The 12,271-nt window shown below is 56.8% G+C and overlaps 2 non-coding genes across 2 annotated transcripts; both read left to right on the forward strand.

Annotated features, from left to right (window-relative positions):
- The first annotated feature begins 5,941 nt into the window (after nucleotides 1–5,941).
- On the forward strand, nucleotides 5,942–6,132 carry LOC134735398 (U2 spliceosomal RNA). The gene has a single exon (XR_010118444.1). It is a non-coding gene; the product is annotated as a U2 spliceosomal RNA (small nuclear RNA).
- A 5,947-nt stretch (nucleotides 6,133–12,079) lies between these two features.
- On the forward strand, nucleotides 12,080–12,271 carry LOC129470914 (U2 spliceosomal RNA). Its single transcript, XR_008653431.2, has one exon. It is a non-coding gene; the product is annotated as a U2 spliceosomal RNA (small nuclear RNA).

Genomic DNA, 12,271 nt, shown 5'->3' on the forward strand with positions numbered 1-12,271 from the left:
CGGGGGGTACAACGTTGTTTCCTAAAAGTAGAGAGAGGAAGAGACGTGAGAGGGACAGAGGTGGACCTGCGGGGTGGTTTTGGCTTGCACGCCCGGTGCCCGTGACACGCTGACGCGCCGGCTTGGCTTAAGCGCTCCTTGAAGTACCATGAGGACGGTAGGCTTTTGCGGCAGGCACACTTCCGTTTCCACTGTGACTACTGCGCTTTGGGAAGGCCACGAGTGACCTACTCCTTTGGAGGTCCTTCGATCTCAGCTTGACAGTCGAGTGGGTGTCGTGTGGTGGTGGTGGTGGTGGTGGTGGTGGTGGTGGTGGTGGTGGTGGTGGTGGTGACCTTTTAAAGGAATGGGATCCACCCGGAATTGAACTTCTCCTCTCTCTCTCTCTCTCTCTCTCTCTCTCTTTCTGTCTCTCTCTCCCCCCCCACTTTCCCCCGCTCTCTCTTTTCGTTTCCCCCACCCCCTCCCAAGTTATGGGGTACATGTGCAGGACGTGCAGGTTTGGAACATAGGTACACGTGTGCCACGGTGCTTTGCTGCAGCTATCCACCAGTCATCTAGGTTTGAAGCCCCGCATGCGTTGGCCATTTGTCCTAATGCTCTCTCTCTCCCCTTGCCCCCCACGCGCCGTCAGGGCCCGCTGTGTGATGTTCCCCTCCCTGTGTCCATGTGTTCTCACTCACTGTTGAACTCCCACTTAGGAGTGAGAACATGCGGTGTTTGGTTTTCGCTTCCTGTGTCAGTTTGCTGAGAATGAGGCCTTCCAGCATGTTCCTGCAGAGGGCATGAACTCATCCTTTTTGATGGCTGCGTAGTAATTCCATGGTGTATACGTGCCACATTTTCTTTATCCAGCCTATCATTGATGGGCATTCGAGTTGGTTCCAAGTCTTTGCTATTGTAAATAGTGCTGCAGTAAACATACGTGTCCGTGTGTCTTCCTAGTAGGAACTTCTTCCTCTTCAGCCCGCTGAGTAGCTGGCACTTTAAGGCAGGTGCCAACGCACCGGCAACAAGCTTCCTTTTTTGCCCAGGAAAAAACTGAGGTGCAGGTAGTATAAGCCATTTGTCACGGAAGGCACAGGAGCAGAAACTCGAGTCCAAGCATCGTGGCTCCACCCTTCATGCTTGATGCATCTTTAGGCTCCGTTCTAGGTACGTGTATCCTTTACGGGATCAGCCACCGGCAGTTGCCTTGCAACCATGATGACAAATCTCTGCCGGCTCTTTTGGGTCTCGTGCCTGTATCTATACGTTGCATCCCAGCAAAAAGATCGGAATGTCCCTTTCGCTGACCCAGTCTCTCACCCTTTCCAAACCCCAGAGATCCTGTCTGTCCTCCGAAGAACTCCCCCTGCTTCTTTCTCTAAAGGCTGCCTTCAGGCCGGGCACAGTGGGAGGATCGCTGGAGCCCAGAAGGCCGCAGTGAGGTGACATCACGCCATTGCACTGCAGCCCCGGCGACAGAGCCAGAGCCCCGTCTCGAAACAAACAAACAAACAAAAAACAGACAAACAAACAAAGACAAAGAAAGAAAGAGCCCAGGCAACCTAGCGAAAACCCGTTTGCGCTGGCACGTATCTGTACCCCAGCTATTCCAGAGGCTGAGGCGGGAGGATGGGTGGACGCTGGGAGGCGGATGCTGCAGTGAGCAGTGATTGCACCACTGCACTCCAGCCTGGGTGACAGAGCCGGAGCCCGTCCCAAATAAATAAAGAAACATAAGAATAAAGGAACCAGTTTGTAGAAAGTGGGAGAGGGTCCCATTGAACTTCAAGCCTTCAAGCAACAGCTGTGGCCGCCACAGCTGTTGCTTGAAGGTTGGACCAGCAGGCTGGAGGAGTCGCCATCTTGGCAGGGATCATTGACCCTGATCTATCGTCGGGAGGAGGAAGAGCTGATCTTATGCAGGGAGGGCAGGTGGACTATGTGTGGCCTCTGGTGATCTGTTTGGGTGCCAGGTGTTACTCCCAGGGCCACCTGTAACTGTGACTGTGCAGCAACCGTGACTTGAGAAGGGCCTGGCCACGGGGGGCTTAGGCCCCTCGGGGATGAGAGTTTGGTTCCCGGTACCCAGGGAAACCACCGGCATCGGCAGAGGTGATAGCTGAGGAGGAGCGGGGATTTGGAGGAGAGACACAGGATGAGTACCGGGGGCAGCCCCGTGATCAGCAACTGCTGCAAGAGGGGCTGTTGGTTCGACTCACTCGTCTTCGGCGGCTCTATGCGGTACTGAAGGGCAGAAGACAGAAGGTACGAAAACCACAAAAATTAGCCGGGCGTGGTGCTGCGCGTCAATAATCCCAGCTACTCGGGAGGCTGAGACAGGAGAATCGCTTGAACCCGGGAGGCGGAAGTTTCAGCGAGCCGAGATCACGCCACTGCAGTCCAACCTGAGGGTCCGAGCGAGACCCTTATCTCAGAAAATAAAGACAGAATGAAAGAGGCCGGCGCGGTGGCTCACGCCTGTAATCCCGGCGCTTTGGGAGGCCGAGGCGGGCGGATCGCCTGAGGTGAGGAGCTCGAGACCAGCCTGGCCGACATGGCGAAACCCCCCTAAAAATACAAAAGTTAGCCGGGCGTGGTGGCCTACGCCTGTAATCCCAGCTACCCGAGAAGCTGAGGCAGGAGAATCGCTGGAACCCGGGAGGTAGAGGCTGCCGTGAGCCGAGATCGCGCCTCTGCACTCCAGCCTGGGTGACAGAGCAAGAGTTTGTCTCAAAAAAAAAAAAAAAAAAAAAAAAGCCTGGGTGAGCGGTGGCTCAAGCCTGTAATCGCAACACTTTGGGAGGCGGCAGCTGGGCAGATCACCAGAGGTCGGGTGTTGGAGACCAGCCCGACCAACATGGAGAAACCCCGTCTGTACGAAGAACACAAACTTAGCCGGGCGTGGTGGCACACACCTGTAGTCCCAGCTGCTCGGGAGGCTGAGGCAGGAGAATCGCTTGAACCCGGGAGGCGGAGGTTGCAGAGAGCCTAGATCGCGCCATTGGACTCCAGGCTGGGAAACGAGAGCGGAAACTCCGTCTCAAAAAAAAAAAAAAAAAAATTTGTGAGAATTTTACTGACACTGCCGTCAAAACCTCATGTGTATTTCACACTTACAGCACAGCTCCATTAGAACTGACGACATTTCCAGGGCTCCCTAGATACCCGTGGCTAGCGGCTGCCACACTACACCGTGCTGGGCGGTAGAATGGGGATGAGAAGACACGACGGCGGAGATCGGGATGGCGTGAAGGGAGGGAAACACTCGCCCGCAGGAAGAAAATAAAATAGCAAGGGGGCACCGAAAGACTCAGTAGTCCACATGAATGTCTTGATTATCTTGTAGCTGAGATAATGTGGGCTCCAGCTCTACGGGGTCTGTGGGTTTTCTCTTCGTGTGTGCGGAGACGGAGACGAGAGACCGTAGAGATAAAGAGAGAAGACAAAGAGATAGGAAGAAAGACAGCTGGGCCCGGGGGACCACTGCCACCAAAGCGCGGAGACAGGTAGTGGCCCGGGATGCCTGGAGGCGCTGCTGTTCATTGTATTCAAGGCAAGGGGGCAGGGTAAGGAGTGTCAGTCATCTCAGATGATGGATAGGTCACGCGAGTCACGTGTCCACTGGACAGGGGGCCTTTCCCTTTGTGGTAGCCGAGGTGGAGAGGGAGGACAGCAGACGTCAGCGTTTCTTCCACGCACTTATCAGAAAGATCAAAGACTCTGGTACTTTCACTAATTCTGCTACTGCTCTCTTCTAAGAACTTAAAAGGGGGAGCCAGGTGTACAGGCGGAACATGAAAGCGACCAAGGAGGGTGACCCCTGAAGCCCACAGCATCACAGGGAGACGTTGAGGCCTCCGGATGACTGCGGGAAGGCCTGTCCAATGTCAGGCCTCCCTCGAGAGGTGGTGGAGCAGAGTGTTCTCTATCTCCCCTGGAGAGAGGGAGATTCCCCTTCCCGGTCTGCTAAGTAACGGGTGCCTTCCCAGGCACTGGCGCCACCGCTAGACCAAGGTCTCCTAAGTAACCAGGGCCTTCGCAGGCAACTGGCATTACCGCTAGGCCAAGGAGCCCTCAAGCGGCCCTTCTCTGGGCGTGAATGAGGGCTCACACTCTTGTCTTCTGGTCACCTCTCACTGTGGCCCTTCAGCTCCTAACTCTGTGTGGCCCGGTTTTCCCTAGGTAAGCATAATAGAACGGAGATTATTATGGTAATAGAACAAAGAGTAATGCTACAAACTAATGACTAAGAATAGTCAGATGTAATCATATCCGTATCCTATCTCTAGTAGAACTTTTCTTATTCTAATTATTTTTCTTTATTATACTGGAACAGCTTGTGCCTTCGGGCTCTTGCCTCGGCACCCGGGTGGCTTGCCGCCCACAAGGTAAGATATATTGCGTTGAACTATAAGTTATGTTGATTGCTGAATGGTTTAGGGCGGGGGTGGGGTGGGGCACCCCCTGAAATTCTGCCCTGGAGGAGTGGCCTCACCCTAACCCTGGCCGTGGCTAATATTAAGGCCCACCACTCAGGGCGGTGGAGTGAAATGAATTTTCGAGGCAATGCGCGGAAAGCCCTCGGCCCTCCGCTGAAGCTGCCTTAGGAAGGAGGAAGGGAGAGGGAAATGCTGACCCCGCAGGCGGCAGTCTGTGCCTCGGAGAGAAACTTTGTCCCAACCTTGCTGGGGGCCTTGACGCCCATCTTGCCCCAAGAGCACCCCGGCAGTCACCCCTGCCCTCTGGGGTCCTGCCACCCCGAGCCCGACCTTCCCCCTTTTCCCCCCGCGCCGGGCCGATAGCCTCCTAACTGCGTCTTCTCTGTTGCGGTCTGTCGTGCTCATCACGTTTGCGTCGTTTCCTCGCTCCGCAAACGTCGCCTGAGCGCCTTCCACACGCCAGGCGCCAGACTCGCGGCGGGGAAACAGGGAGAAGCACTGAGGAGGGGTCCCAGCCCTCAGTGATGGGATTTCAGAGCGGGAGATAAAGGATTGCCCAGAAGGGTGGTGAGTGGAATAGCTGATATAAACAACGGGGGTGCGATGAAATACACAGGAGGGCTGCTAGTCACATAGGGGGCGGGTGCCGAGGGCCCTAGACTAAGGGAGGCTTCCTGGACGGGTGACACCCAGGCGGAGTCCTGACGACCTGCGTCAGAAGTAGCCAGGCCAGGAGGAGGTGAAAGGAATCCACGTCCCGAGCAGAGAGGCAGCTTGCCCTACACAGCACAGGACACGGTCCGTGCACAGGAGCCCCAGGAGACGCAGGCACGGGGGCTGGGGAGAATCCTTGCTGGGCCCTCGCCGTCCACGCGCCGCCTCCCTCTGCCGGGTGTCTGGTGCCAGCCTCCTGCCTGGCAGAGGAACTCCAGCCCCTGCTCCCGGAAGCCCCTCCAGGCCTTCGGCTTCCCTGACTCGGCATAGGGCCCCTCGTCCCCTCGGGTACGGGGCCGGTCTCCCCGCCCGCTCGCGGCGAAGCAGAGGCCCAGCGCAGCCCGCGCTCCTGCCCTGGGGCCTCCTCTTTCTCCAGGAAAACGTGGACCGCTCTCCGCCGACAGGTCTCTTCCACAGACCCCTCTCGCCTTCGCCCCCAGTCTCTTCCGGTTGTGTCTTTTGGCTGGCTGGATAGAAACGAGGAAGTCGCCCCCAGCGGAGCCGCGGCTCCGCCAGGCAGAGGCGGCCCCGGGGGCGGAGTCAAGCGCGGAGGCCACGTCCTCCGTGAAGGGGCGGGGCTTGCAAATTCGGAATGAAAGCCCGGGAACGCCGGAACAAGCACGGGTGTAAGACTTCCCTTTTCAAAGGCGGAGAATAAGAAATCTGCCCGAGTGTGTGAGGGCGTCAATGGTGCCGTGGACGAGACAGAGGGAATGGGGCGAGGAGCGAGGCTGGGGCTCTCACCGCGACTTGAATGTGGATGAGAGTGGGACGGCAACGGCGGGCGCGGAGGCGCCCGCATCGCTTCTCGGCCTTTTGGCTAAGATCAAGTGTAGTATCTGTTCTTATCAGCGTAATAGCTGATACGTCCTCTACCCGAGGACAATATATTAAGTGGATTTTTGGAGCAGGGAGATGGAATAGGAGCTTGCTCCGTCCACTCCACGCATCGACCTGGTATTGCAGTACCTCCAGGAACGGTGCATCCCCTCGGGGGGTACAACGTTGTTTCCTAAAAGTAGAGAGAGGAAGAGACGTGAGAGGGACAGAGGTGGACCTGCGGGGTGGTTTTGGCTTGCACGCCCGGTGCCCGTGACACGCTGACGCGCCGGCTTGGCTTAAGCGCTCCTTGAAGTACCATGAGGACGGTAGGCTTTTGCGGCAGGCACACTTCCGTTTCCACTGTGACTACTGCGCTTTGGGAAGGCCACGAGTGACCTACTCCTTTGGAGGTCCTTCGATCTCAGCTTGACAGTCGAGTGGGTGTCGGTGGTGGTGGTGGTGGTGGTGGTGGTGGTGGTGGTGGTGGTGGTGGTGGTGACCTTTTAAAGGAATGGGATCCACCCGGAATTGAACTTCTCCTCTCTCTCTCTCTCTCTCTCTCTCTCTCTTTCTGTCTCTCTCTCCCCCCCCACTTTCCCCCGCTCTCTCTTTTCGTTTCCCCCACCCCCTCCCAAGTTATGGGGTACATGTGCAGGACGTGCAGGTTTGGAACATAGGTACACGTGTGCCACGGTGCTTTGCTGCAGCTATCCACCAGTCATCTAGGTTTGAAGCCCCGCATGCGTTGGCCATTTGTCCTAATGCTCTCTCTCTCCCCTTGCCCCCCACGCGCCGTCAGGGCCCGCTGTGTGATGTTCCCCTCCCTGTGTCCATGTGTTCTCACTCACTGTTGAACTCCCACTTAGGAGTGAGAACATGCGGTGTTTGGTTTTCGCTTCCTGTGTCAGTTTGCTGAGAATGAGGCCTTCCAGCATGTTCCTGCAGAGGGCATGAACTCATCCTTTTTGATGGCTGCGTAGTAATTCCATGGTGTATACGTGCCACATTTTCTTTATCCAGCCTATCATTGATGGGCATTCGAGTTGGTTCCAAGTCTTTGCTATTGTAAATAGTGCTGCAGTAAACATACGTGTCCGTGTGTCTTCCTAGTAGGAACTTCTTCCTCTTCAGCCCGCTGAGTAGCTGGCACTTTAAGGCAGGTGCCAACGCACCGGCAACAAGCTTCCTTTTTTGCCCAGGAAAAAACTGAGGTGCAGGTAGTATAAGCCATTTGTCACGGAAGGCACAGGAGCAGAAACTCGAGTCCAAGCATCGTGGCTCCACCCTTCATGCTTGATGCATCTTTAGGCTCCGTTCTAGGTACGTGTATCCTTTACGGGATCAGCCACCGGCAGTTGCCTTGCAACCATGATGACAAATCTCTGCCGGCTCTTTTGGGTCTCGTGCCTGTATCTATACGTTGCATCCCAGCAAAAAGATCGGAATGTCCCTTTCGCTGACCCAGTCTCTCACCCTTTCCAAACCCCAGAGATCCTGTCTGTCCTCCGAAGAACTCCCCCTGCTTCTTTCTCTAAAGGCTGCCTTCAGGCCGGGCACAGTGGGAGGATCGCTGGAGCCCAGAAGGCCGCAGTGAGGTGACATCACGCCATTGCACTGCAGCCCCGGCGACAGAGCCAGAGCCCCGTCTCGAAACAAACAAACAAACAAAAAACAGACAAACAAACAAAGACAAAGAAAGAAAGAGCCCAGGCAACCTAGCGAAAACCCGTTTGCGCTGGCGCGTATCTGTACCCCAGCTATTCCAGAGGCTGAGGCGGGAGGATGGGTGGACGCTGGGAGGCGGATGCTGCAGTGAGCAGTGATTGCACCACTGCACTCCAGCCTGGGTGACAGAGCCGGAGCCCGTCCCAAATAAATAAAGAAACATAAGAATAAAGGAACCAGTTTGTAGAAAGCGGGAGAGGGTCCCATTGAACTTCAAGCCTTCAAGCAACAGCTGTGGCCGCCACAGCTGTTGCTTGAAGGTTGGACCAGCAGGCTGGAGGAGTCGCCATCTTGGCAGGGATCATTGACCCTGATCTATCGTCGGGAGGAGGAAGAGCTGATCTTATGCAGGGAGGGCAGGTGGACTATGTGTGGCCTCTGGTGATCTGTTTGGGTGCCAGGTGTTACTCCCAGGGCCACCTGTAACTGTGACTGTGCAGCAACCGTGACTTGAGAAGGGCCTGGCCACGGGGGGCTTAGGCCCCTCGGGGATGAGAGTTTGGTTCCCGGTACCCAGGGAAACCACCGGCATCGGCAGAGGTGATAGCTGAGGAGGAGCGGGGATTTGGAGGAGAGACACAGGATGAGTACCGGGGGCAGCCCCGTGATCAGCAACTGCTGCAAGAGGGGCTGTTGGTTCGACTCACTCGTCTTCGGCGGCTCTATGCGGTACTGAAGGGCAGAAGACAGAAGGTACGAAAACCACAAAAATTAGCCGGGCGTGGTGCTGCACGTCAATAATCCCAGCTACTCGGGAGGCTGAGACAGGAGAATCGCTTGAACCCGGGAGGCGGAAGTTTCAGCGAGCCGAGATCACGCCACTGCAGTCCAACCTGAGGGTCCGAGCGAGACCCTTATCTCAGAAAATAAAGACAGAATGAAAGAGGCCGGCGCGGTGGCTCACGCCTGTAATCCCGGCGCTTTGGGAGGCCGAGGCGGGCGGATCGCCTGAGGTGAGGAGCTCGAGACCAGCCTGGCCGACATGGCGAAACCCCCCTAAAAATACAAAAGTTAGCCGGGCGTGGTGGCCTACGCCTGTAATCCCAGCTACCCGAGAAGCTGAGGCAGGAGAATCGCTGGAACCCGGGAGGTAGAGGCTGCCGTGAGCCGAGATCGCGCCTCTGCACTCCAGCCTGGGTGACAGAGCAAGAGTTTGTCTCAAAAAAAAAAAAAAAAAAAAAGCCTGGGTGAGCGGTGGCTCAAGCCTGTAATCGCAACACTTTGGGAGGCGGCAGCTGGGCAGATCACCAGAGGTCGGGTGTTGGAGACCAGCCCGACCAACATGGAGAAACCCCGTCTGTACGAAGAACACAAACTTAGCCGGGCGTGGTGGCACACACCTGTAGTCCCAGCTGCTCGGGAGGCTGAGGCAGGAGAATCGCTTGAACCCGGGAGGCGGAGGTTGCAGAGAGCCTAGATCGCGCCATTGGACTCCAGGCTGGGAAACGAGAGCGGAAACTCCGTCTCAAAAAAAAAAAAAAAAAAAAAAAAAAAAAAAATTTGTGAGAATTTTACTGACACTGCCGTCAAAACCTCATGTGTATTTCACACTTACAGCACAGCTCCATTAGAACTGACGACATTTCCAGGGCTCCCTAGATACCCGTGGCTAGCGGCTGCCACACTACACCGTGCTGGGCGGTAGAATGGGGATGAGAAGACACGACGGCGGAGATCGGGATGGCGTGAAGGGAGGGAAACACTCGCCCGCAGGAAGAAAATAAAATAGCAAGGGGGCACCGAAAGACTCAGTAGTCCACATGAATGTCTTGATTATCTTGTAGCTGAGATAATGTGGGCTCCAGCTCTACGGGGTCTGTGGGTTTTCTCTTCGTGTGTGCGGAGACGGAGACGAGAGACCGTAGAGATAAAGAGAGAAGACAAAGAGATAGGAAGAAAGACAGCTGGGCCCGGGGGACCACTGCCACCAAAGCGCGGAGACAGGTAGTGGCCCGGGATGCCTGGAGGCGCTGCTGTTCATTGTATTCAAGGCAAGGGGGCAGGGTAAGGAGTGTCAGTCATCTCAGATGATGGATAGGTCACGCGAGTCACGTGTCCACTGGACAGGGGGCCTTTCCCTTTGTGGTAGCCGAGGTGGAGAGGGAGGACAGCAGACGTCAGCGTTTCTTCCACGCACTTATCAGAAAGATCAAAGACTCTGGTACTTTCACTAATTCTGCTACTGCTCTCTTCTAAGAACTTAAAAGGGGGAGCCAGGTGTACAGGCGGAACATGAAAGCGACCAAGGAGGGTGACCCCTGAAGCCCACAGCATCACAGGGAGACGTTGAGGCCTCCGGATGACTGCGGGAAGGCCTGTCCAATGTCAGGCCTCCCTCGAGAGGTGGTGGAGCAGAGTGTTCTCTATCTCCCCTGGAGAGAGGGAGATTCCCCTTCCCGGTCTGCTAAGTAACGGGTGCCTTCCCAGGCACTGGCGCCACCGCTAGACCAAGGTCTCCTAAGTAACCAGGGCCTTCGCAGGCAACTGGCATTACCGCTAGGCCAAGGAGCCCTCAAGCGGCCCTTCTCTGGGCGTGAATGAGGGCTCACACTCTTGTCTTCTGGTCACCTCTCACTGTGGCCCTTCAGCTCCTAACTCTGTGTGGCCCGGTTTTCCCTAGGTAAGCATAATAGAACGGAGATTATTATGGTAATAGAACAAAGAGTAATGCTACAAACTAATGACTAAGAATAGTCAGATGTAATCATATCCGTATCCTATCTCTAGTAGAACTTTTCTTATTCTAATTATTTTTCTTTATTATACTGGAACAGCTTGTGCCTTCGGGCTCTTGCCTCGGCACCCGGGTGGCTTGCCGCCCACAAGGTAAGATATATTGCGTTGAACTATAAGTTATGTTGATTGCTGAATGGTTTAGGGCGGGGGTGGGGTGGGGCACCCCCTGAAATTCTGCCCTGGAGGAGTGGCCTCACCCTAACCCTGGCCGTGGCTAATATTAAGGCCCACCACTCAGGGCGGTGGAGTGAAATGAATTTTCGAGGCAATGCGCGGAAAGCCCTCGGCCCTCCGCTGAAGCTGCCTTAGGAAGGAGGAAGGGAGAGGGAAATGCTGACCCCGCAGGCGGCAGTCTGTGCCTCGGAGAGAAACTTTGTCCCAACCTTGCTGGGGGCCTTGACGCCCATCTTGCCCCAAGAGCACCCCGGCAGTCACCCCTGCCCTCTGGGGTCCTGCCACCCCGAGCCCGACCTTCCCCCTTTTCCCCCCGCGCCGGGCCGATAGCCTCCTAACTGCGTCTTCTCTGTTGCGGTCTGTCGTGCTCATCACGTTTGCGTCGTTTCCTCGCTCCGCAAACGTCGCCTGAGCGCCTTCCACACGCCAGGCGCCAGACTCGCGGCGGGGAAACAGGGAGAAGCACTGAGGAGGGGTCCCAGCCCTCAGTGATGGGATTTCAGAGCGGGAGATAAAGGATTGCCCAGAAGGGTGGTGAGTGGAATAGCTGATATAAACAACGGGGGTGCGATGAAATACACAGGAGGGCTGCTAGTCACATAGGGGGCGGGTGCCGAGGGCCCTAGACTAAGGGAGGCTTCCTGGACGGGTGACACCCAGGCGGAGTCCTGACGACCTGCGTCAGAAGTAGCCAGGCCAGGAGGAGGTGAAAGGAATCCACGTCCCGAGCAGAGAGGCAGCTTGCCCTACACAGCACAGGACACGGTCCGTGCACAGGAGCCCCAGGAGACGCAGGCACGGGGGCTGGGGAGAATCCTTGCTGGGCCCTCGCCGTCCACGCGCCGCCTCCCTCTGCCGGGTGTCTGGTGCCAGCCTCCTGCCTGGCAGAGGAACTCCAGCCCCTGCTCCCGGAAGCCCCTCCAGGCCTTCGGCTTCCCTGACTCGGCATAGGGCCCCTCGTCCCCTCGGGTACGGGGCCGGTCTCCCCGCCCGCTCGCGGCGAAGCAGAGGCCCAGCGCAGCCCGCGCTCCTGCCCTGGGGCCTCCTCTTTCTCCAGGAAAACGTGGACCGCTCTCCGCCGACAGGTCTCTTCCACAGACCCCTCTCGCCTTCGCCCCCAGTCTCTTCCGGTTGTGTCTTTTGGCTGGCTGGATAGAAACGAGGAAGTCGCCCCCAGCGGAGCCGCGGCTCCGCCAGGCAGAGGCGGCCCCGGGGGCGGAGTCAAGCGCGGAGGCCACGTCCTCCGTGAAGGGGCGGGGCTTGCAAATTCGGAATGAAAGCCCGGGAACGCCGGAACAAGCACGGGTGTAAGACTTCCCTTTTCAAAGGCGGAGAATAAGAAATCTGCCCGAGTGTGTGAGGGCGTCAATGGTGCCGTGGACGAGACAGAGGGAATGGGGCGAGGAGCGAGGCTGGGGCTCTCACCGCGACTTGAATGTGGATGAGAGTGGGACGGCGACGGCGGGCGCGGAGGCGCCCGCATCGCTTCTCGGCCTTTTGGCTAAGATCAAGTGTAGTATCTGTTCTTATCAGCGTAATAGCTGTATACGTCCTCTACCCGAGGACAATATATTAAGTGGATTTTTGGAGCAGAGAGATGGAATAGGAGCTTGCTCCGTCCACTCCACGCATCGACCTGGTATTGCAGTACCTCCAGGAACGGTGCATCCCCT

The sequence above is a fragment of the Symphalangus syndactylus genome, chromosome 20, assembly GCF_028878055.3.
Source record: "Symphalangus syndactylus isolate Jambi chromosome 20, NHGRI_mSymSyn1-v2.1_pri, whole genome shotgun sequence".
Lineage (NCBI taxonomy): Eukaryota > Metazoa > Chordata > Mammalia > Primates > Hylobatidae > Symphalangus > Symphalangus syndactylus.